Raw genomic sequence first — 26,111 nt, forward strand, 5'->3', positions numbered from 1 at the left:
ACGAGTAGTCTGGTTGACAGTGACAGCACCTGAACAGAGTGAGGTGGCATCTTACATCAAGTTTAATCTCGAGTGCGAAAATGCGTGATTGTGTACTGTTACGAAATAAATACTCGGTATTTTATACTTTATACATACATACACAAACATACCTCTCGCCAGGATATGACTATTCCCTCTCCCCCTAACCAAGGAATGGGAAAGCTAGGCGTTACTGTCAAGATGAATTTATATATATATATATATATATATATACATATATATATGCATATATATACATACATATATATATATATATATATATATGAGAGAGAGAGAGAGAGAGAGAGAGAGAGAGAGAGAGAGAAGTAGCAATTCCGTGGAAAAGTCACTAATGGAATGCTTATCTCAAAACATGACTTTAAATTTCGTGTAAACAACAACTGCAAACAAACAGATATGTAATAAGGGATATTCTTCAAAAATTGAAATAAGCTTCATATATATATATATATATATATATCAGTCGTTGCTAGTCCACTGCAGGACAAAGGCCTCAGACATGTCCTTCCCCTCGCGTGTGTTTTTGGTCTCTATGGGAATCTATACCGGTAAAGTTTCTTAGCTTATTAATCCGTCGTCTTCTCCTTCAAATGCTTCGTTTGCAATCTCTAAGGACCCATTCTGTTATTATTATTGTCCATCTACGATCTGAAATTATCATTATATCTCCTGTGTGTGTATATATATATATATATATACACATATACATAGGCTATATATATATATATATATGTGTGTGTGTGTGTGTGTGTGTGTGTTTCACACTAGGAAAGAGTAATAGACAATGAAACCTAAAATAATTCTTGTTGACAATTTCAGTTCCAGTAAAGATGGAGAACCAACAACGACACTTTGCTTTTAATGCCATTTAAAGTAATAACAGGTTCGGAACTAAGAGAATAGCCCGCTAATGGTCGCAGTAATGTAATTGGCTAAGCGAGCAAGCACTGTCCCATCAATTGTTGCATAACTGTCTTCCACCGTCTTGGGTTGGAGTTCTCATACTGGAGGGTACACTCGGCCGCGGTATTTTATCTTATTTCTCTTCCTCTTAAGTTGAAGTTTTTATAGTTTATATATGAAATATTTATTTTAATGTTGTTACTACTCTTAAAATATTTTATTTTTCTTTGTTTCCTTTCCTCACTGGGATATTTTCCCTGTTTTGGGCCCTAGGCTTAGAACATCCTGCTTTTCCAACTAGGGTTGTAGCTTAGCAAGTAGTAGTAGTAGTAGTAGTAGTAATAATAATAATAATGTAAAGAACATGCACTCATTTGGTCTTGTGTGTCTGCTTGTACAAAGTTGACTGGAAGAAAGCACATCTTGCATAGATAATAAAAGAACTTATTTCCAGATTAAATCATTTACAACTGCTAGAATATTTTGCAACATGACTTTGCATAGTCATTTATAACATTTACCCCTGGCTATTGCATATCCTTCTGACCAATTACCTTAAACTCAACTTTATTCTAACAGAAGTCGTTCCGTTTCCTTTTAAAGTTAAATACTATTATACATTACCTCAATGACCTTGTAAGTCCCATTACACTTATCACAGAACTTTTTTTTTTATTAATATTTGGAAATATATTAGCACAAATGTATCCGTGCTGTCAAAAAACGACGTGTATAAATATTCAGGTAGATCTGCATGAGCACACACATTCAACTAACTACAACCCGATGGTTCGGCAATTTGTGGAAGTGTAGTTTCCTAGTGCGTGACAGGAAATGTATTACGTATGTGTATATATATATATATATATATATATATGATCAGATACTTACTCTTTACAAAATAGGGGAGATGTTAACACACGATTGACCGACTTGGTAGAAAAGTAGGTCAGATATAAGGATGTGTTATGACTCCTTGCTGTTAAACATCTTATGAATGAAGTGAAAGCAGTGTAGAACGGTAGATGTTCATTTAAAAGACTTTACTGGTTGGAGACAGTTCAGAGAAAATGAATAAGCTGGTAAGACTCTGAAAGTGTCTGCAAGAGGGGGAAAAATACGAGTAAAAATGTGGTAGAGTACAGTCATGAGGGTTAAAGGAAATTAGGAACATGAAGTAATGGAGTTTGGCATGAATGATGGAATAATGAAAGTGTCTGATTCTTTAAATTATCTTGTAGTAAATACAACGGAAGAGATGGGTGTAGAAGTGATTAACTTAACGACAAAAGCAAAATATGAGGCAAGATGTTTATAATATATTGGTCAAAGATTTTAGCTGACCTTGAAAGCCAATATGATAATATAAGGAAGAATTGTTCCAAAAACTCCGATATGGAAAGTGAAGTATGAATGTTGAAAGTGAATCAAGGAAAAAAATGTTAAAGCTGTTGATATGAACTGCTGCTGTAATGTATGAGGTGTAGGAAGACGAATTGATAAGTTGAGAAAATTGAAGAATAGCATAAGTGAAAGGACGTACCACATTATATTGAGGCAGTTCGGTTATGTGAAATGAATTAACAATAACAGGTCAGTGAATAGTGTGTAATTCAGGGACAGATAAAAGAGAGGGGCCTTGATACTTAGGAAGTGATTCCAAGCAGGTCGGATGGCAAAACGCATGTAAATAGGCTTGACAAGTTGTTGATGACCCTTTCAGGAAGATATATGAAGCAATTAAAGTTTTAAATGGTTTACAGCACATGGGATTCATAGATTCAGGAGTTAAACGACAAATGTAGAGCGACTCGTGTTGTTCTTTTCTGGAGGCACCTCTCTCTCTCTCTCTCTCTCTCTCTCTCTCTCTCTCTCTCTCTCTCTCTTCTCTCTCTCTCTCTCTATATATATATATATATATATATATATATATATATATATATATATAAATATATATATATATATATATATATATATATATAATATATATATATATTTAATTATATTACATATATTATAATTGTTATTATTATTATTATTAATTGCTAAGCTGCAATCCTAGTTGGAAAAGCAAAATGCAATAAGCCTCGGGGTCCCAACAGGAAAAATAGCCCAGTGAGGAAAAGAAACTAGTAAAAATAAAATATCTTGAGAACAGTAACATTAAAACAAATATTCCCTATATTAACTATAAAAACTTTAACGAAACAAGAGGAAAAAGAAAATAAGATAGAACAATGTGTCTGTGGTGTACCCTCAAGCAAGAGAACTCTAACCCTAGACAGTGGATCACCATGGTACAGAGGCTATGGCACTACACAAGAACTAGAGAATAATGGTTTGATTTGGTGTGTCCTTCTCCAGGCTAGAAGAGCTGCTTACCATAGCGTCTCTTCTACCCTTACCAAGAGGAAAGTAGCCAATGAACAAATACAGTGAAGTAGTTAACCCCTTTGGGGAATAAGAATTGTTGTGGTAATCTCAGTGTTGTCAGGTGTATGAGGACAGAGGAGATTATTCAAAGAATAAGCCAGGACTATTCGGGTGTGTGTGTGTGTGTGTGTGTGTGTGTGTGTGTGTGTGTGTGTGTGTGTGTGTGTGTGTGTAGGCAAAGGGAAAATGAACTGTAACGAGAGAGAAGGATCCACTGTAGTACTGTCTGGCCAGTCAAAGGACCCCATAACTCTCTAGCGGTAGTATCTCAACGGGTATACATAGATATAGACAGACATATGTACACATACATATAAATACATATATATCTTGTAATCCCATCAGCTCCTGGTGGCTTTCTTTCCTTCAAAAACAACTGGTCCTTGTGGAATTCTAAGTGAAATGCTGACATATGGTGGAAAAAAGGATCAAGTGACTTTCTAGGCTATACTTGGCTAAGGGAAATCTCTTAGAGCAACGAATGAGATGGGTGTTCATTCCGTTGTATAAAAGTAAAGGTAATAAAAGGGACAGTAATAACAACAGGGACATAAGGTCACTTGGAGTTTATACAATGGAAGGTCTATGGTAAGACTTTTGATTGAAAGGCTGATAATAAGAAGACTCAAACGAAAATCAGAGTGGGTTTAGGGCATGGAAGAGAGTGTGTAGCTCACGTGTTACTGTGAGAAATTCGTAAGATATAAGAAAAAGTTTATGATCTTATTTTAAAAATGACATTCTTCTCCATTGGGAATATGGGGAGGATTTACAGATAAAATAACACAATCATTATAGAAATAACTTCAAAAAAAAAAAAAATTAGATCTTATAAGCCGAATCCACCCAAGACTCTTCGTCAGCACTAAATTCCCAAATTTCCGCCCGCGAGAGAGAGAGAGAGAGAGAGAGAGAGAGAGAGAGAGGAGAGAGAGAGAGAGAGAGAGAGAGAAACAAACGTTATGTCACCAACAAAACTAGAGTCAGATCAATTAAATGCCACACAGAAGTTTCTGATTTAAAAAAAAAAATGTACATGACAGTAACCGGGAAGCATAAGTTGCAGTGCCTTAAAGACGAAACGATCGATCAATGTCTAATCATAGGCAAGAGACGCTTATGCACCTTGCAGGTGCCAAGTGGTGGACAGTGCCACGCTAAGTAACAATGTCATTACCGCGCCCACTGGAGCAGCATGACGTTTGCCACCGATTCTGATTAAGCACTTGATGATGATAATAATAATAATGATAATAATTATAATAATAATAATAATAATAATTACTATTATTATTAATAATAAAAATAATTAATATTAATATTAATAATAAGTATAATAATAATAACTATAATAATAATAGTAATTATGATAGTAATAACAATAATAATAATAATTATTATAATAATTAGTATTAATAATAATAATAATAATAATCGTGCTGAAAACACTTCATGATGCTTTCAACGTACTTCACTTAATTAAAGAAAAACACCGATGATGATGTAACACAGATTAATACACACACACAACAAACACACATCTCACATCGTTTAGACACCTGGGAATCACCCTACAACCCTTTTATGATACCCACCTGATCATTTGCCTCCACAAACAGGATGTACAAATAAAAACAAATCATAAACAGAGAACGCCGAGAAAGGTAAGATCCTTCCTCCAACATCGTTGATGTCTTACCCGGCCACCATCGGAATTCTTAAAATAAATCTTTAAAGGGCCTCGGAATATCATAAGCGACATGTGTCTGCACTTGGTTTATCATAAGGATGTCGTTAGCCACGTGGCCACTGAGTTCTGTGAGAGATAAAGAATTCGGGGGGGAAAAATGGACTTCCTCCGGACGAGCATTAAACTGGGGGGAAAAGAGAGAGAGAGAGAGAGAGAGAGAGAGAGAGAGAGAGAGAGAGAGAGAGAGAGAGAGAGAGAGAGAGAGAGCGCACAACAAACTCCCCCCACCCCAGGAGGGAGAGCTGAGCGTGACTGAATATACTGTATATACAGTATATATTATTAACATATATATATATTATATATACATATGAGAGTGAGAGAGAGAGAGAGAGAGAGAGAGAGAGAGAGAGAGAGAGAGAGAGAGAGAGAGAGAGAGAGAGAGAGAGAGCAGCAACAACCTCCCCCCACCACAGGAGGGAGAGCTGTGCGTGACTGAATATATATAGTGTATATGTATATATATATATATATATATATATATATATATATATATATATATATATATGTATGTATATATATACAGTATATATTATATATATATACATATGAGAGAGAGAGAGAGAGAGAGAGAGAGAGAGAGAGAGAGAGAGAGAGAGAGAGAGAGAGAGAGTGTTCAAAGAAATATACAGAAGCATTTAAGTCTAAATGTGATTTCTAATTATAAGTTTAAGTCGAAAGAGAGTTTAGAAGACACCCTACTATACTAAATTTTAACTAAAGTTCATCAATAATGGGCAGAATCATTAAAAAAAAAAAAAAAAAAAAAAAAAACTACCACTACTATTTCTTGTTACCACAGCCTTATTTTGTAAGTTTAATTGTTCTCATTTTAGAAACATCCTAGTTATTTCTTTTAAAACTATATATAAGATTCTTTTTCTTCAGATCTCTTTGAGTGTTACAGAAAGCAATGTTTCGTATTTACTTTTAAAGATCCCATCCGTAATACAATATCTTCCTTGGCAATTTTCTTTGAACGTTATACAATATTTAATACTTATCTTTATCGCAACCCATAGAAATTACTTCTTTATCAAAAATCAATAGCTAAAACTGATCACTACCGTAAATTGATTTATACACTACATAAAAAATAATTATTTCCTTACAAACACATCAATCCGATTTCGGTTAGGCATTCTAAATCAATTTCGAAGGCTTAAAAGTTTACCATATTAACTGAAAAAAAAATATTAAAGCTATAGTTTATCAAAAGTCTCCGGTGGTTTTTCATGAAATCATCTTTAATGATCTTTCGAATCTTGTCACATTTGACTATATAATGATATTGAAACCTGTATAAAAATACTGGAATCGAACCTGACTTCTTCTTCTGGCTTGTTTTGACAATAGGAACTTCTGTTTTCTATTGAACCCTATAACTTCTAGGGTTTTTTTGAAAAAAAAAATTAATTTATTCGAATGTGCATCAAATTCTGAAATGAGATGGTTAACGTAGCAAAGTTTATATTTTAAAAATCTCCTAACCCCAGTAAAAAAAAAAAAAAAAAAAAGAAAAAAAAAAAAGGAAGAGTCAATTTGTCCTATTACCTGTTGAGTGACCCAAATTCCAAAAGACGAGTAAAAACATAAGTTGAAGTCAAACCATCTCGTTTAAAAGCGTTTTGCAAATGAAAGAGAACTGCAGTTCAGGAAAATTGCTTCCAATCTAGACACGGACTGCATTTCTCATTCAACTCCTGCAATAACCACAGCAGGGCTTGAAATTATGGCTTCAATATAGGGCGTAATGCGTGATCGTTCGGTTCGCTTGGATGGAATTTCCAATACAATTTACAGCCAAGAATTCTCTCTCTCTCTCTCTCTCTCTCTCTCTCTCTCTCTCTCTCTCTCTCTCTCTCTCTCTCTCTCTCTCTCTCTCTCTCTCTCTCACAGAATTTCTCATATTTCACAGGAATAAGCTTCATAACGTCAGGTTCATATTTAAGTCAATTTTACTACAAGACAACAATCTCTCTCTCTCTCTCTCTCTCTCTCTCTCTCTCTCTCTCTCTCTCTCTCTCTCTCTCTCTCTCTCTCTCTCTCTCTCGTTTCTTTTTTTAGATCTTACAGGGATAAGCATGGTTTATTAATTTCATAACTTCTCGTCCGTTATTAATTCATTTATTTTACATGACAATTTCTCTCTCTCTCTCTCTCTCTCTCTCTCTCTCTCTCTCTCTCTCTCTCTCTCTCTCTCTCTCTCTCTCTCTCTAACAGTATTTTTCATATTTCGCAGAGATAAACATTGTTAATATAGCCTCATAACTTCACGTTCATTTGTAATTCCATTCTGTTATAAGGCAACAATCTCATCATTCCCAACAAATGAAACTCATTAAGACTTGTTCACTGCCGACTTCTGTTAATCAACTATCAGCGTTGTTACAGTTCATTGGTGAAATGACAGTAGTGTGTGGAACTATAATGGCCGTAAGTGAATTTTGCAAGCATACAGAATGCTAAGCATATTACGAAATTATATCCTGAAATTATAATAAATAGATGATAGATTTAATACGCTTAAATTTCCCTACCTGTTGGTAGTCGGTGTCTGAAAATATGGATATTAGACAATATTCACATACGTATATATTACATTGTACATGCATGTATATATATATATATATATATATATATATATATATATATATATATATATATATATATATATATATATATATTATATATATATATATATATTATATATATATACATACATACATATATATACATATACAGTATATATATTTATATTTATATATATATATATATATATATATATATATATATATATATATATATATATATATATATATATGCATATTGTGTGTGTACACATGGGAATGCACACATTTTTCTCCTTTCTTGGTCAGAAGAGTAATGATGAGCAGTATAAACATGACATGAATAAAAATGCAATATTAACCAAATATGCTAACAACGATTACCTACACAATCATTTCAAGATAAGCTATCAACACGTGACAACAAAAGCACACAAGAAAACATTAACATAAATACTTATAGCGCATTTTTCTATTCGCTTTTAATGGTCAACCAAAAGACTTCTGACATGATGAAAGATAACGTTTATATCCAATTGTGTCTAAGGGAATTTACTTCTCATACAAACAACAACATACTGTTAATCACTGAAAGGCGCCCATGCCAAATTTAATCATAATAATTGGTAAATGGTTCTAGTTAATAGAGAACAAACACTACAAATGCATGCAATAATATATCAGTTATGAGATCCAACCTTTCAATAAATAAAATATTAGCCAATCAAGCAAATGAAAACACGTTCCATACCTGTTTTTCGAGTTCATGCCAAATTAAATCATAATAATTGTTAAGAAGTTCGAGTTAATAGAAAACAATTGCGATGGATGCATGCAACAACATTCAAAATATAGAATCCTACCTTTCAATAAATAGAATATTAGTCAATCAAGCAAACAGAACACGTTCCATACCTGTTTTTCGGACGATCGTCGTGGGAGCTGGCGAGAGTCAAGCACTCGATTTTGTTTACGTTGTCATATTCGCCATAAAAAGTGAGACAACGGCCTATTTTATTATCCTTTTAAATCCAAGTACTACTTTCCTTGAACAACACAGCAGATGGCTGTTGCTTTATCTTCCCTTATTATTTCTGTATCCATGAGCCACTTCCCTACTAGCACGGGCTCTTTACTCTCCCGAACAGCAGCAGCCCGTTATGAAGCAATTCAGTTTCATAGAATGAACTTTAACGATCTTTAGCTCTCTCGATGAATGAATGCACATCATACGACTACCTGAAGATAGTATAATTGAAGTTTGATATTTGTATCAAAATGGTTTAAACTTCTTCATAAAGGATAAATTCGCAAACTCGCTTTCACGTTTATCCTTTAACTTTTCTCTATTATTATATCCAAATTTATTCACTTATTTTCTCTCTGAACTTGAACGTTGATTCGACTACAACCTCCCGGGTTCTGAAAAAAAAGGGATAAAGATGCATTACAATAAAGTTCTTTACAACTTTCAATATCAACACAAAGAAATTTAAGTAATTGGTCATAATGACAATAATAATTTCATTTTCATTATTAATAATAATAGTAGTATTAACAATAATAATTAAAATAGTAATTATCAATATTACCATTTTAATAATTCATATATATATATATATATATATATATATATATATATATATATATATATATATATATTCAAAGTGATAAACTATAATATATAATTAAAAGCTCAAGATATAGACGACTGGCGAAATCTAACCGAGGCCCTTTGCGTCAATAGGCGTAGGAGGAAATGATGATGATGATACATATATTTACAAAATTCAAATTCAACGTAGCCGAAAATGCATCAGACATAAATAAACTACGGAAATCAGTAATATCAACATAATCATCATTATCAAGACCTAAAAAATATACATATGAATGATTTAGAACCTACAGAATGTTACAAAGAATAGGATGTTTAGCGTATGCAAGGAAAAGGCTAAGAAAGGCAGTTAAAAAAAATAAAAAATAAAATATAAATAAACAAACAGTCATAAAAGAATACACAGCAATTTCGAAATACAAGATTTAGAAAAAGCATTTTTCAAGCATCGTAACATGCCTTCTTCACACTTACAGGAATCTATCCATAAATAAACTACGGAAATCAGTAATATTAACATATTCATCATTATCAAGACCTTAAACATATACACTTGAATGATTTAGAACCTAAAGAATGTTACAAAGAATATAATGTTTAGCGTATTCAAGGAAAAGGCTAAGAAATCGTTAAAAAAAATTAAAAAAATATAAATAAACAAATAATCATAAAAGAATACAGAGCAATTTCGAAATACAAGATTTAGAAAAAGCATCTTTAAAGCATCGTAACATGCCTTCTTCACACTTACAGGAATCAATCCACTCAGAAAGACCGTTCCACAGCGCTGAAGTGGAGGGAAAGCGCGGACCACTGATACTAGTCAGTATGAATTTAGCTACAAGACTTCCATTAGTTCCTTTCCTTTATCTTATCAGTGACTAGGGTATATATCTAGGACTGGTTCCTTCGGACCGTTACTTAATAGAACAACTATTGTACTACAATTTACATTGGTTAACATGGTTCGTCAATCACTTACAAGGTATAATCTTTTATCAGTTCTATGTGCCTTATATATATGTGTATGTATGTATGTATATATATATATATATATATATATATATATATATATATATATATATATTTATATATATATATATATATATATATATATATATATATATATATATATATATACACTATGTGCCTTATATATACATATACATATATATATACACACATATACATATATATATATATATATATATATATATATATATATATATATATATATATATATATATATATATATATTTATATAATATATATTTATACATATATATAGATATATGTATATATATACATATATATATATATATATATATAACGGATTTTGAGCGAAGCGAAAAATCTATTTTTGGGTGAGATGGCCATGTCGTCCTGATGGAAGTTCCTATAGGGTAGCTTCCTAGGGTATATTACAACTACGGCGATATTCCCAGAGAATTTACCTTAAGGTACCAGAATTCTAACTACTGGAGCGAGTATCCCTCGTGAAAGGGATATCGCGACATATCAGAGGACGTATTCTAGACACGTCACATGGCAATCTACGACCTGAACAGAGATTCGTCTCGTAGGAGGGAGATTGACGAGATACGAATTCGGGAAAGAAAAAGGGGAGCCGCTCCCAAGGCTTCCCTATCCCCCGATTCGTATGCGTGCCTGGCGCCAATCCTGGCGCCATCTGTATTCCTTGTAGCGTACACGAGGTGCTACAGATACTGTATGTAGGGAGGGGTCCTACAGCCCTTTCTTAGAAAGGCAAGGGCGGGTCCATCAGGACGACATGGCCATCTCACCCAAAAATAGATTTTTCGCTTCGCTCAAAATCCGTTTTTTGGGCTCAAGCCATGTCGTCCTGATGGAAGTGTACCAGAGCATTACTGTATCTGTGGATTCTCAGAACGTGCCGTACTCCCCGGAGGTAATTTTTTTCCCGGTCGACTAGACCTAGAGACCTAAGATGTTACCGTTATACATCTTTTCAACTAACTATAAACTATGTTAGAGCTTCCTGCCCCCTACAGGGAAGAGTCCTACTAGACTCTGGAAAAGTCTCGAAGAGTACATATATCTATGTACGAATACCAGGCAAGCTAATATAGTGGTCTCGCCCTATATTAAGTAAAGCATAGTTTGTAAAGGACCACTGCGTCAATATGAAATATCGACCAGTTTTCCACACAATACTTGTATTGGACAAAGGTTTTATATCCGCATAGGAGGAAAACCAATGCAACATAGCTTGCATAAAGGAACAATTCTATTAGAATTATCCCAGATAAGGTACATAAAATGAATGCTCAATTATACCAGTAAATTGACACAGGTGAAGGAGACGCAAGGTTCTCAAGAACCAGATTATTGACAGGCAATAAATAGACAGGTTAACCACAATTATATATATATATATATATATATAAGAAGAGGATAACCCAAAACTTTAAGCATAAGTATGATAGTAAACAGGGCTTGTTTGTCTGAAAGAAAAACATTAGATGCCACTTTTAAGATACCGAGGTATCAAAGTCATAAAAGCCTGTATTACAAATCAATGACATTAGCGTTAGAAACGCTCGGCACACATGTCTGCACTTATGCTAGGTTCACCTTCGGAAATGGAACAGTCTGGATGGGCAACACAGTGCCCTCACTTAGTTTGTAGTACAGTATGTAACTACACACTCACCCTGGAATTAATTGTCCCAATTAAGACCACTGTTCCTCGCAGAGTTAAACAGTAGGGTTAACACCGCGACCCACTGCTACCACAGATCTCTTTTAGTTCCTCTACTTGCTTCGCATAGTGGCGAAAGAACACTCTGGAAGACTTCCAGCCAGTGTATGAATGGAGATGTTCAAAATCCATGCAATTAAAGAAATTTAAGAATGAGGCAACTTTCCTCGGATCGTGACCTGCGGGTGTATTGTCAGGATCCGCTCTGCGAATAAAATATGTGATTTTCGCTCTGAGTTGATTCAGAGATAAATTTGAGCCTGATGTTTCTCCCCTGAATAGTTGACCACCCTTGAAGTCTGAAGTTCTATGAAGATAGACCTTTAGGCATTCTACTGGACATAGAGATGCATCTTCTTTCAGAGGGCAGATTCTCCAGGGACCCCACCTGTTGGTGGGTAACTCATTCTTGGCGAGAAACGTAGGATCCGGAAACAGGTTCAGTTCTTCCCCATCCAGGAACTGAACACGACCTGCCTCTCTCGAGAGGCTACAATCTTACTAACCCTGGCCCCGGACGCGAGTGCAAATTAGGAAAATAACTTTTTGTGTCAAATCCTTTAACGCACATTCTTCATTGCTCAACAGAGAAGCGAAATGAAGAACTTGTCTAAAGACCATGAAATGGGCTTTGGAGGTGCTGAAGGTCTGAGCCTAGCACAGGCTTTCGGGACTTTATTAAAGATCTCGTTACCTAGGTCGACCTGGAAGGCATATAGAATGGGTCTTGTCAAAGCAGACTTACACGCTGAAATCGTGTTCGCTGCCAACCCTTGACCATGGAGGTGGGGAAAAAAGATAAGCAGAAGTCTGTCAAGATCTCCTGCGGAATCTTCGCCTTGACAAGAGGCCACCCATTTTCTCCAAGATGACTCATATTGCCTTCTAGTAGATTTGCATTTATATTCCTCAATGAAGTCTATACTGGCTTTCGAAATCCCGAAACGCTTTCTCACCGCTAGGGAGAGAAAATCATGAACTGCAGGGTCCGGGTTTTCTGTAATGAAGCGCAGACAGTTGACTTCTGGACTCGCTGGGTCAGAACTGGATCTGGTAGTGGTACAAACTTCAGCTACAGTTCCAATGCCAGGAGGAACCACACGCTGTTCGGCCACTTGTGGGCCACTATTGCCGCTACCCTTTGAAGGATCTCAGTTTGTTGAGGACCCTCAACAGAAGGTTGTGAGGAGGGAACAGATAAATCTTGGACCATCTGTTCCAGTCGAGGGACATCGCGTCCACTGCTTCCGCTAAGGGGTCCTCGTACGGGGCACGTACAGGGGCAACTTCTTGTTGTCTTTCGTCGCAAAGAGGTCTATCTGCAGTTCTGGGACTGATTCAGAATGAAGGAGAATGATCCTGCGTCTAAGGACCATTCTGACTCTATCGGTGTGAACCTGGATAGAGCGTCCGCTGTCACATTGCGGACTCCTTGAAGGTGAACTGCCGACAGGTACCACTTCTTCTTTTCCGCCAATCGGAAGACGGCCAACATCACCTGGTTGAGAGGTGGTGACCTCGATCCTTGTCGATTCAAGTATCTTACAACTACCTCGCTGTCTATTACCACTTTATGTGGAACGAATGACGCGGGGAGACTTTCTTTAAGGTAAGGAGCACTGCCCTAGCTTCTAGAAAGTTTTATGAGAAAGGTCTTGAATAGCCTGGACCAAGTCCCCTGGACTTTTTTCCGATGAGAGTGACCTCCCCATCCCTCCTTTGAGGCGTCTGAGTGAATCGTCACCGACGGGGGAGGTGGCTGAAGAAGAACCTGACTTCTTTAGATGTCTGGCTTGGGACCAAGGCCTGAGAAGAGTACTTAGCCGAAGCGGCTGGTCTTCTCAGATCTCTTCACGCGTTTGATGCATAACTTCTCCAAACTCCGATTGCATCCTTTAGCTGTGCTCTTAGCACTGGGTCTGTCACCGAAGCAAACTGGAGAGAGCGCAGTACTCTCTCCTGCTCGTGTCTTGATATCCTTTCGGAATCTTGAAGTCTCTTGACAGAACCCGCTATCTCCTTCCTTTTCTTCGCTGGGGTGGAGAAACGGTGTGACAAAAGGTCCCAGTGGATCTTAGCCACTGGAACTTTTGAGATGGAGAAAGTCGAGACTTTTTCTGTTGATCTTGAAGCCTAGGTACTCTAGGAACTGGATCACTGACTGGAAGCTTGCAAGCATTCTGTCTCGGATGCTGCCCACACCAACCAGTCGTCCAGGTAGGCTACTACCTGAATTCCCTTTAGGCGAAATTGTTTGAGAGCTACGCTCGCAAGCTTCGTAAAAATCCTTGGGGCTATGTTTAGCCCGAATGGCATGGCTCCGAAGGCGTATAGTCTTCGCTGTAGCCTGAACCCTAGGTAGGGGGAGAGTCGATGGCTAATTGGAATGTGCCAGTAGGCATCTGACAAGTCTATAGAGACGGAATATGCCCTCTTGGGCAGTAAGGTCCTTATGTGTTGCAGTGTTAGCATTTTGAATTTGCAATTCACTATGAACTTGTTAAGTGGCGACAAGTCCAGAATGACTCTGAGCTTTTCCGAGTCTTTCTTGGGAACACAAAACAGCCTCCCTTAGAAATTGATGGGCTTCACCCTTTTTCTCCAACCGTTCTTGAACGTACTCCTCCATAACGGGGGTGGAGTGTTGGAAAAACCGAAGGTACGGGGGTGGAGTGCTGTACCAGCTCCCGCCCAATCCATTCTTGAGTAGGCTGTGGGCCCAGGGATCGAAGGTCCACCGATCCCGAAATTTCAGAAGTCTCCCTCCTACCGGTATCACCTCACTTGGACTGCCGTCCTGAGGTCTTGCCTTCCTGACCACGACCACCCCTGAATCCCCTTCCCCTTGAGGGGCGTCTAGACGAGCCTCTGGCTGCTCCTCTAGGCTTTGCTCGGAAGGAAGTAGACTGCCCTTCGAACGCTGGGGTGAATGCCGTGGACTGTGTCGACACGGCCTGGGGTACCCACTGAAAGGTGGTCGGGGTTTGTGCCACAATCTGGGGCACTGGGGCAATGGCAATTGCAGTTGCTGTTGCTGTCTAAGAGGCTTGGCTGGCCGAGACGGTAGCCTAGTCCTCATAGTCTTCCTCTTTGGTTGAGGACCCTCATCCGGGGAAGACTTTCTTTTGATAGCCAGGTCCCACTTCTGGAGAAGGTTTCTATTCTCCAAGGTGGCTTTATCAAAAACTTCTTTGACCAAGTCGGTAGGGAAAAAGGTCTTTTCCCCAAATGTTGGAGGAGATTAGTTTCTTTAGCTCGTGCCTCACTGTAGCCGAGGTAAACACGAACTCCCTACAAGCTCTCCTTGCCTTGACGAAGCCATAAAGGTCCTTCGTCACTGTGGCCAGATGAGGCTTGGCCACTACCATGAACATTTCATGGACCTTGGGGTCACTTGCCATCGTCTCGAGAGTAGTCTGAAGAGACATTGAGGCAGTCAGTCTTTCTTTTGTATCGAACTCACTTCGCAAAAGAAAGTCAGACAGCTTAGGGAGGTCCTTGCCGAACTGACGTCCGGCAATATCAGCCTCCAACTTTCCCACTTAGAACGTAAGATGGACGTCCTTCCAGTCTTTGTGGTCCATAGGCAGGGCCAGCGACAAGGGTTTACACTCCTCTAGGGAGGGGCAAGACTTGCCGGCCTCGATTGCTTTTAGTACAGCCAGAAACCCTTTCTGTAAAAGGGGGAAGGCTCTAGTAGGCGAGGACACAAAGGAAGGGAGCTTCCTATTCAATGCAGCTACCTTTGAGTTAGAGAAGCCCCTCTCTTTCATCGAAGATGAAAGTAGAGCTTGAGCCTTAGCATGGTCATCACTATGACCTCCTTCGGCTCTGCCTCCTCCTTTGAAGCTGGTTCCTTCCTCAGCCGGACATAACAGTCCGGATATGGTGCCTTGCTGGGCCAGAATTCCACCCTCCAGGGGAACTGAGCCCAGCATATCCGAGATGACGATCTTTCCAGTCGTCATCGACATGTGCTCAGCATACCTCCATGGGTTAGCATCCGAGCACAAAGGAAGGTCTTTCACATTGAGCTTTTCTGGGGCCCATGTGATTCTGCAAGGCACTGCATTCGCAGTTCCATTGCAGCCGCCTTCTCCTGATTCTCCTTCTGCATTTGTTGGATCATTCCAACAATAGAAGAGAGGGCCTGTCCCAGCTCTACTGGGAGACCGGCCGATGTAGAGGGGCTTGAACTTCATCCTGGGCTTCTGCAAGGAGGTCTTCCTCCTGACACCCGTCCACATCAGATATCCTGTCATTTAGCTGGATGTCTTGCATCGCGACCGCGACTTCAGCATCCACCTGGATCTGAACTTAGGGGATCTCCTCTTGAGGCTGGGGAATCACTGCATCATCTGATGCCTTAGGGAAAAGATACGCCCTCATCTTCTCATTTGGAAGATAAGGGCCAGAAGTGTACTTTTGGAAGCCCCTTACCCAGGTACGAAGCTTCTTCCTAGCTATTTAAATGTCTCATTAATCAGGTTAGTGCACACAGTACATACCTGAGGGTCCCAATACCGGAGATCATCCTTGGAGACAGCGTATGCTGCGTGTCTCCTACAAAACTCATGTCCGCAGAGGTTCTTGCTGCTGACATTGCAGAAAGCACTTCCCCACTTCGGAGTGTCCTTCTGTAAAGAGAAGAAATTTCCATGAGTATCAAGTGAACTATGTATCACTGGATATGCATAGTATAGCATAACAATTCAGAAATTAAAGACACACACTTGTGTTTCCCTCACAACCCATTGCTGCAGCCTTCCAGATAATAAAATCAAAATGGTTTATCTCTACTAGAGTAACCAATGCAAAGTTTCCAGAGGAAACAGGTGGAGCTCACACCTAGGCAATGATTTTAAAATCCGGGATAATAGACAGGGAAGAACTCTGCTTCTTGTCTGAAGGCAACAGCAAAGGGCCGTGCAAGAAAACACAATAGTGTTAGAAGATACAGTGCTGTACCTAAACTTTTACTATAGTTTTCTTCTTACTGTATATGCTATACAGAAGAATACTAGTACAGTATAGGAGGATGTGTGCCGGCCTGCCTTTGCCGGCCGGCACACACCACAATTAGCTTTAAAGTATACTACTTAACAGCTATAGGGCGGCAGCCCTCTGGTTCAAATGCCTGTGCCGGCGGCAGCAGCTGCCGGCCAGCAACAGCCAGTGTTGGCCGGCAATGATTGCCGGCCAGCAACTACACAAGGTAGTACCCAGCTGCTGGCCACACTCTTGGTGGCCGGCAGACAAGGACTGACATAAGCCGGCCGGCAAAGGTACAAGACCGATGCCAGCCGGCAGCAAAAGAACCAGAAGACTACACCTGCCCGGCTGCCGGCCTCATAGGCCGGCAGCCGGGACAGGTACAGCACTAGAAGAAAATAGAATGGATGCCGGGATAAGAGTGTACACAACCCCCCAAGCCCGGCAACCGAAAGAGTGCATATAAGGAAGGGGAGAAACTTAATTCAGGCTTCCTTGACCAATGCCGTCCGGCTCTGCCGGCAGGCATGGATGAGGGACCAAGAGAGGTCCGGGCAGCACTCGAAAACATAAGACCCTTGCCGTCCAGCATCTCTGCCGGCCGGCAATGGGCTTAGTCAATTCCATATCCCAACCTATACTAGGTCCAGAAGTAGAATGACATACAGTACAGTAATACCCCTGCCGGCCAGCTCTGCCGGCCGGCAAGGTACAGTACAGTAATGGCTAGGCCATTACGGAGATAGAGGGGGAAGGGACAAGAGGGTCCTGCCAACCTTGCTTTAGTGACAGATCACCCGCAGCCAAGAACTTTGTCTTAGCCTAAGGGAGATCTAAGGGAAAGGGCCAGCGCAGTAGTATAATACCTGCCAGCTTCCAGAGCACCAAAGCAAGGAAGGCGTTGCTACTCCCAAGGGAAGATTTATCCTCCCCGAGAACAGCAACAGGACTTAGTCTGGTCGATCACACAAGAAGGAATCATAACTACAGAAACCTTCGATAGTGACCTAAGGGAGCTAAGCTCCCTTTGTAAGTGTTAGGTCAGCGAGGGAGACTCTGCCCCAAGCCAAACAACACGGACTCAGACTAAAAACTCTGTTGTTCTGTCCCTCTTTGAACCAGACTCTGCTGGAACAGGAAGGTACAGTAACACCCTAGTATAGTTTTATCGAAAATAAATTCGGAAAAAACCACTTAGGGATAAGCCCAAGGCTTAAACAGAGGGAAAGGGATTGCATACCTTCTCCGAAGAAAAGAAAGCAACCGGGGAGTATAATAAAGTATACTAAGGCTCCATAAGCAATTAGCCTAGGCACCAAGAGAATCGATTACCTAATTCACCGAAACTCTCACGTATACAATCTTGGAAATATTCCACACAGTCTAAAATGTATAAAATATAGCCTAAAGCTTCAATAAAATTTTAATTACACTCGGAAAAACCAAAATCATGCATTAAGTACTAGGACCAAACGACTAGGCTACATGGCCTAGCGTAGGCCAGAATGGCGAATACTTCGCCAATAATACTAAGCACGAAAGGAAATCCTATGTAAAGCTAAATAGCTAAAATTTATTAAGCAAAACAACCAGGAATGTCACTCTGACTAACTAATTTATACCTAGCGAGTGACAGTGTCCAGGACACCTCTGGTAGGCTACGGCTCTTGTATCAAAGATTAATCCTATTAATCACTCAAAATTTTACCAAGAGCCTACATTTATACATAACAGACACTATACTCAACTTATCCGAGGCCAACGAAGACGAAGAAGCCATGAAAAGCTGAATAAATCCAAGATTTGCGAGAAAAACAGGAAAAAACACCGAGTTGTTAAGCTACGCAAAAAGGAATACAGATGGCGCCAGGATTGGCGCCAGGCACGCATACGAATCGGGGGATAGGGAAGCCTTGGGAGCGGCTCCCCTTTTTCTTTCCCGAATTCGTATCTCGTCAATCTCCCTCCTACGAGACGAATCTCTGTTCAGGTCGTAGATTGCCATGTGACGTGTCTAGAATACGTCCTCTGATATGTCGCGATATCCCTTTCACGAGGGATACTCGCTCCAGGAGTTAGAATTCTGGTACCTTAAGGTAAATTCTCTGGGAATATCGCCGTAGTTGTAATATACCCTAGGAAGCTACCCTATAGGAACTTCCATCAGGACGACATGGCTTGAGCCCAAAAATATATATATATATATATTTATATATATATTTATACAATATATATATATATATATAGTTATATATATACATATATATATATATACATATATATATATATATATATATATAGTAATAATTTTTTTTAATATGTATCCTAAAGACAGGTTTGTTCTACAAAAATTTATGACCGTTACGAATTACAGTAACGTATAGTGTTAACACCGATGTCATAACCGCTTCTTTTAATAGTTATCGACAGTATTTACTTTAAAAAAGAAACTATATGTATCAATATGGTAAAAATTTTGCTGAATTTGAAAATAATCCCTTAATTTACTAGTCATACTAGTAATATGAATTAAGAAGGAATAATTCAAAAATATTTATTACAGTTTTTAAGGTTACTGTAATCAATATTATTATTTTTATCATTGTTATAATTATCAATGAGAAAAGGGTAGCATTCATCCAAAACAATCTTAAAGGGTATTCTTAAATAAACCATAGTCACATTCAAATAAAAAAATAAACTCAAAGCAAATAAGTTAAGAAATAGCCAAAACCAATCAATATATAAGCTGCATTAGAAATCAAATATTAATGAAAGGACGGCTCAATATTACGGTCGTTTTTTAATCTCATGAAAGTTTACATAAAAAAAACCACTTGGTTCGTGAAATTACACTTCTTTCCTTCTTCTGTTTTCCTTATTCATATTTCATCCCATAGAAATAATTTTGAATCACATGAATGTCTAATTTGTTGATGCAGACTTTTTCCTATTAATGGAACAAGATCGCGTCAGTTTTCGTAAAGACATTCTATGGCTAATTCACCTCTCTTCAACTCACATTCAAAACGTTCTTGTAGGGATTCCTACCAATTGTAAGATATTCTCTCTCTCTCTCTCTCTCTCTCTCTCTCTCTCTCTCTCTCTCTCTCATTGTTTTTTTTAGATTTTACAGGGATAAGCATGGTTTATTAATTTCATAACTTCACGTCCGTTATTAATTCATTTATTTTACATGACAATTTCTCTCTCTCTCTCTCTCTCTCTCTCTCTCTCTCTCTCTCTCTCTCTCTCTCTCTCTCTCTCTCTCTCTCTCTCTCTCTCTCTCTCTCTCTCTCTCTCTCTCTCTCTCTCTCTCTAATGTTCGTGGCCAATCCTGACTTGTTATCACAGAGGAAATCTTAGTTTGTAAAAGGAATCGTTTTGACCGTGGGTTGACCAAACCATGGTCAGTCAATACACAAAAGTACTGTTCCAATTTTTGAGTAATTATAAACCCACAAAGAGAAAATATATATTACAGTTGATTAAAAACATACATGACAAGGCAAATACTTCTAGGTTATGCAATAGAACGGTCTCGTCAACTGATCATGTCATAATAAGAATTCTAAGTTGGGAATCTCCGAGAAACAGATGCCACTGCTGTTGCTAAGATCTTCCATCGTATATCCTTGCTTACTTATCATACCAGCTGATAACCCAAGTATAATTAGAGGATCAAGGACAACGGGATATCATTTGTTACTTGTGTACACCTGACTAAGTAGTCTGTTGTTTGCATCCATCTCAGTTACTAGTAGTCTTTTGTTTGCATTCATCTCAGTTACTAGTAGTCTTTTGTTTGCATCCATCTCAGTTACTAGTAGTCTTTTGTTTGCATCCATCTCAGTTACTCGTAGTCTTTTGTTTGCATCCATCTCAGTTACTAGAAGTTGATGGAATATATTTTCCAGGGATGAAAACAAAACAAAGAATAGAGGGGCAATCTGTACAGCACAGACCTCAGCCGCGGCAAGATATTTCTCAACCTTGACCTTTCACCTTAAGATGTATTAATTGTGTGCGTTTTCATACACTCAAATATGAAATAAGTTGGAATTCTCTCTGACAACGATGTCTAAACTTATGGCTGATTACGTGAATTGGACATTTTGCTTGACTATAGTCTTGACCTTGACCTTATATAACTTAATCGTTTCCACCTTTTTACATAACAGTTAATCCCTGCAAGTTTCATTACTCTACGATTAAAATTGTGGCCACGAAGCTGTTCACAGACAAACAAACGCACACACACATAAACACACAAACAGGGGGTAAAACATATCCTCCTTCTATCTTCCTTGGCGGAGGTAAAAATAAACTTGAATGTCTTGCTTCCATGAGCATGATAAACCATCAATGCTTCACTGAAGCTAACATATGACTGAACTACCAAGAACAGTTCGAAGGAACACTGCAATCTTTCAATACGCATTGCATTGCATTTCGAGTAACGAAATTATAAAAATTTCGAACACTTACCTATTCAGAAGTGTAATTTAAATAATGAGAAAAATAAAATTTATGAAAAGTATTAACAAATTCAGAAACGATATATTCGACATTTGTACATATTACTATAAAACATAATAATATATGAATCGTTAAATAAAGTATAAAGACTACATCTAATTTCTTGGCATAACTACTATATAAGCATCGTTCAGTGCCAATATTTCATGATTAAAACACTAAAACGGGCAATTCAACAAAGATTCTGAAGTTTCTCATTCTTATGGAGATGTATGAATAAGAGGACACGAAGAAGAGAATAGTGAGTTCAAGACTTTACCGTCTATTTCTATCGACCTACCGAAAAGTGAACGCAGAGTCTTACTGTGCAGACAAATAGTCATGCAAAAGAGATAAGATCTAGATAAAATATATAAAAAAAAATCATACGGCAATTCATTATTTGAAAGGGTTAACACCCATGGAAACTAATTACGTTAGTGCACGAGTTTAATATGTCAATTTGAACCCAAGAACACGAAGTTGACTCCTTCATCTCAAATAACCATTGCTAAAAGATGTCGACAGACTTTGGAGATTGGTGGGAGAGATAGAGAATGATATATATATATATATATATATGTATGTATATATATTACATTATATATATATATATTTATACATATACATATATATACATACATTATATATATATATATATATATACAGTATATATATATATATATGTGTGTGTGTGTGTGTTTAAATATATATATATATATATAAATATTTATATATATATATACATATATGAATATGTATACATATATATATATATATATATATGTAAATATATATATATATATATATATATTTATATATATAAATATATATATATATGTATATATATTTACATATATATATATATATATATATATACATATATCAACAGCTAATTATATCTGAACACAGTCCACGAGTTCTTCACATATCCTAAGATGAAGAGAATTATGAACCCTTTGACTCTTCTGGTTTTATTCTGGGAATAACAAATAAAAGAAGGTAGGAATGACAACCTGAGTTCTGGAATGCTTCCAGTACAGAACGATGTTTGTGATTTGAGTAAATGAAATACCGGCTGGAAAGGAATGCTTTAGTAATAAAAATAAGAATGTCTTACGAAAAGGTGGAAAATAATTGTTCGGATTCAAAGGAAATATTATTATTATTATCAGTTGCTAAGCAACAACCCTAGTTGGAAAAGCAGGATGCTATAAGCCCAAGGGCTCAAACAGGGAAAATAACCCAGTGAGGAAAGGAAAAAAGTAAAAACTACAAGAAAAGTTTAAGAACAATAATGATATTAAAATAAATCTTTCATATATAAACTAAAAATTTAAAAATAACAGGAGGATAAAAACTTTAAAATAACAATGATAAGAGAAACAAGATAGAAAAGTGTGCCCGAGTGTACCCTCAAGCAAGAGATCTCTAACCCAAGACAGTGGAAGACCATGGTACCGCGGCTATGGCACTACACAAGACCAAAGAACATTGTTTAATTTTGGAGTGTCCTCCTAGAAGAGCTGCTAACCAAAGCTAAAGAATCTCTTCTACCCTTAACAAAAGGAAAGAAGCCACTGAACAATTTGCAGTAGTTAACCCCTTGGGAGAAGAAGAATAGTTTGTTAATTACAGTGTTGTCAAGGGTATGAGGAGAGAGGAAAATGTGTAAAGAATAGGCTAAACTATTCTGTGTATGTGTCGGCAGATATGAAATGAGCCGTAACCAGGGAGAGGGATCCAATGTAGTACTGTCTGGCCAATCAAAGGGCCCAATAACTATCTACCGGTAGCAACTCAACGGGTGGCTGGTGCCTTGTGCAATTCCCAATTAAACGCCTATTGCGTTCTACGTAAAAAAAAAATTCATACTCACTATATCCCTTTAATCTTGTATTTCCTAACACGAAGATCATCTAAAATACCAAAGTTAAACTGAAGTGTAAATAAGGGTATGTTGTATGTGCGAGATAAGCCGTTTTCCATTACAAAGGCATGGCTTTCTAGAAAGGAAATCACAAATAGTATTGCCATATTCATTCACCAATTTCTAAATTGTGGATGATTCCCTGGTTCAGAAGATTTCGTGTCACAACCACCTTAACAGGAGGCTCATCTGCATGCAGTCGACCCCATCCTACACACAGGTTCTACCTCTATTTTACATGGACATTATAGTTTGATTAATGTTTAGGCCTTTTCTCTGCAATACCTTTTCAACCCCGTCTATCTATCTGACAGTGTTTGAGTTACACACCGCCTCCTTCATAACACTTGCGAATTGTACATTCTTTTCTCAACCCTATTTCTGTATATTCTTTCCCTAGATCTAACCTTAAAAATATTCTCATTCACTCTTACACATTTATAAAACAAATATTTAAATTCTACACCATCCATATTTGCATTCTTTGCAGCAAAATTTACCTTCAGCTATATCATTCAGCAAACACTTTCAATAGTTTCTACAGTTTCGCTTCACAATCACCAATCAGTACAGTATCATCAGAGAACATCAAGCATTCCATAACTCATTTTCTAGGTCTGACATACATCACAACTTCAAACCACATATATTGTCCTTTATCTGACTTCCAGAACAGTCATAGAGACCAGTTCAATCATTTTCCCACCTATATGTTCTAACATACACCTGACGTTATCAGGAAAACCTTTTTATTGCAATCAAGAACTTATCTTTTATACCGCTTCCAAGTCCAAGATTGTGTGCAAATTATCACACTGATGATTTATCTTTTGATACAAAATAATTATAAGAGGCTATATTTATGTGTGTGTATATATATATATATATATGTGTGTGTGTGTGTGCATATATATCACTTCCTTTCAACTTTCCTACATATATGTTTAGTGATGCCTTATCCACACATCGCTTTCCTCGTGTAAACCAATGTTGTTATCCTATCAATCATTTTATTGCTGCCTTACTTTGACAGTCATAATTCTTTGTCTCGCAGGATGTTTAAACATCTAGCTTTCACAATAGTCTGCATCGAATCTAGTCATGACAAAGGAAGTATTAAATCCTCCTAGATCCTGTTATATAGACAGACACATATACATACACATGTAAGTGTTTATTCGTATACCTTGTTTTACCTTAGCCCCATTTCCCCCTTTACGAGGTGGTTCCAAAACGATACAGTTTTCCGATTTTTCAGATGCAAGTCTGAAAGAGTGAGGTTGTTATCTGCACATCTGTCTGGACCCAACCAGACTCTGGTTCTCATTCAGAACTTTGTGGACTGTTGGATATTATGCCAGGAGCTATCCACACACCCATTAATTGTGACAAGCATTCAGCTTTTTGTAGAAAATCATTTTACGATGTGAGGTATGGAATTGAAAATTAAGGACATTGTAGCTATATATATATATATATATATGTGTGTGTGTGTGTGTGTATGTGTGCTGTAAGTTTATGCATACATATATGTAGATGTATTTACAAATAAATGCATATACAGTACATATATATACATACACACAAATGAGATTTTAAATATATATACATATATATATATATATATATATACATATATATAAGTATATATATATGAATATATATATATACATATATAAAATATATATATATACATATATATAATATATATATATATATATATATGTATATATATATATATATACATATATATATATATATATATAGCCTCTTAGAATGATTTGTACCAAAAAGTTAATCTTCAACGTGACAATTTGCACGTACAATCTTTTCAACGAGCAATCCCTTGCATAGCTAATTACTGGTTACAAAGGCTCAAAGGAAATTATCTGGAGTCTTGTCTCAAATATGGGAATCTTGAGATTTCTAGGTATCTGAGCAAAAGGCCAGACACTAGAAGTTCCAGATTATAAGGCTCCTTCACAAAGAGAGACGTAAGAAAAGATAATGGCAAAAAAAAAAAAAAAAAAAAAAACACCCCAGGCGAACATGCAGTTCTATGTCTTTCATGCAGTAAATATAAAATTTTAATGTACATAATCTGTATCACTAACTAAAAATGCTGTCTATGATATTCTCTGTAAAGGAGAGCTATGAAAATAAGAATCAAAGAAAAAATCAAATCAAAGAAAAAAACATTCTCAATAAAAGCGATATAGACTAAGTTTTCCAAGTAATGTATTCATAGCCAATTTTCTCGCGACTATTCAGGAGTCTAAAGAGGATGCTGCAGACCTTTGAGATAACTTTTTGCATTAAGATGAAAAATAAAAAGGTGTTTGCACAGTTGGACACAAGAATTCCTGGTACACATCGCTCTGATAGAGGTATACCCTTGCTTCGCGGCGAGTGTTTAGCTCTACCATCTCTTCTTACACAGTCTGTTTGGTTACTCGCTGCGAAGTAAAGGTATGACAGGGTGCACTTCTCTGAAGCGAGGTGTACCAGAAATTCCTGTGTCCAACTGTACATCTTTAGGCTCTATATAATAATATTCATATTGATGTATGTATTCATGCAGAACAACGCAAAAAGCCAAATTAAATATCTAT

At 37.3% G+C, this 26,111-nt stretch overlaps 1 protein-coding gene across 1 annotated transcript in view; it reads right to left on the reverse strand.

Moving 5' to 3' along the window:
- Nucleotides 1–9,018, reverse strand: part of LOC137647079 (prostaglandin E2 receptor EP4 subtype-like) — a 552,101-nt gene extending 543,083 nt beyond the window's left edge. Inside the window, exon 1 of the mRNA XM_068380247.1 lies at nt 8,614–9,018. The gene's annotated coding sequence lies outside the window, so the exon portion shown is untranslated. The remainder of the gene's footprint in view (nt 1–8,613) is intronic.
- Between the last annotated feature and the right edge of the window lie 17,093 nt (nt 9,019–26,111).

The sequence above is a fragment of the Palaemon carinicauda genome, chromosome 9 (assembly GCF_036898095.1).
Source record: "Palaemon carinicauda isolate YSFRI2023 chromosome 9, ASM3689809v2, whole genome shotgun sequence".
Lineage (NCBI taxonomy): Eukaryota > Metazoa > Arthropoda > Malacostraca > Decapoda > Palaemonidae > Palaemon > Palaemon carinicauda.